The sequence below is a fragment of the Otolemur garnettii genome, unplaced genomic scaffold (assembly GCF_000181295.1).
Source record: "Otolemur garnettii isolate 467f Iridium unplaced genomic scaffold, OtoGar3 scaffold00026, whole genome shotgun sequence".
In the NCBI taxonomy this organism is placed as follows: domain Eukaryota; kingdom Metazoa; phylum Chordata; class Mammalia; order Primates; family Galagidae; genus Otolemur; species Otolemur garnettii.
Window position 1 is genome coordinate 4,551,641 of NW_003852421.1, and position 541 is coordinate 4,552,181.

A 541-nucleotide genomic window follows, 5' to 3' on the forward strand; every position below is an offset into this window, starting at 1 on the left:
GACCTAGAAGGGGTTCATGCGGTGTGAGGGCCAGCCCGGGGAGGCTTTGCGCTGCCCGTGGGGCTGCCCACCGCGCGGCGGGGCCGGGCTGCAGTGGCCTTTGTCCAGGCCGCAGGTAGGAGGCCAGGAGAGGCGGGGCTGCGACTTCAAAACGTAGCCTCTTTAACTAAATCAAAAATCCTGCAGTAAAGGAGCGGGGGACCTGGCTTTGTCTGCTGGCCACAGTGGCACCCAGGGCTTCTCTGTCTCTACCTGCTCATCCCGAATTCCTGGTCGCCCGATACTACGACTGCGGCGGTCCCTGGGCGACTCGGACTACCCCAGAGTATTTGTGCTAAGGCTGCGCGTCCCGGCGGGGTCCCGTCCCGAGAAAGACCCCCTTGGTCTCTCCTGTCCCCCCAAATAAAGCTTCCCCGCAGGAGTGTTCGCTGGTCCAAGGATGGAAAATAGGCCGGGGAGCGCTAGATTCCCTGTGTCTGCCGCGCTGCAGTCCCCGCCGGTGTGCGCACCTTTGGCTCGGCGTTTAGGCCCTTTGTTTTCT

The 541-nt window shown here is 63.0% G+C and overlaps 1 protein-coding gene across 2 annotated transcripts in view; it reads left to right on the top strand.

Annotated features, from left to right (window-relative positions):
• The window catches only part of DSP (desmoplakin), a 47,254-nt gene that overhangs the window by 571 nt on the left and 46,142 nt on the right, over positions 1-541 (top strand). The window lies entirely within an intron of this gene.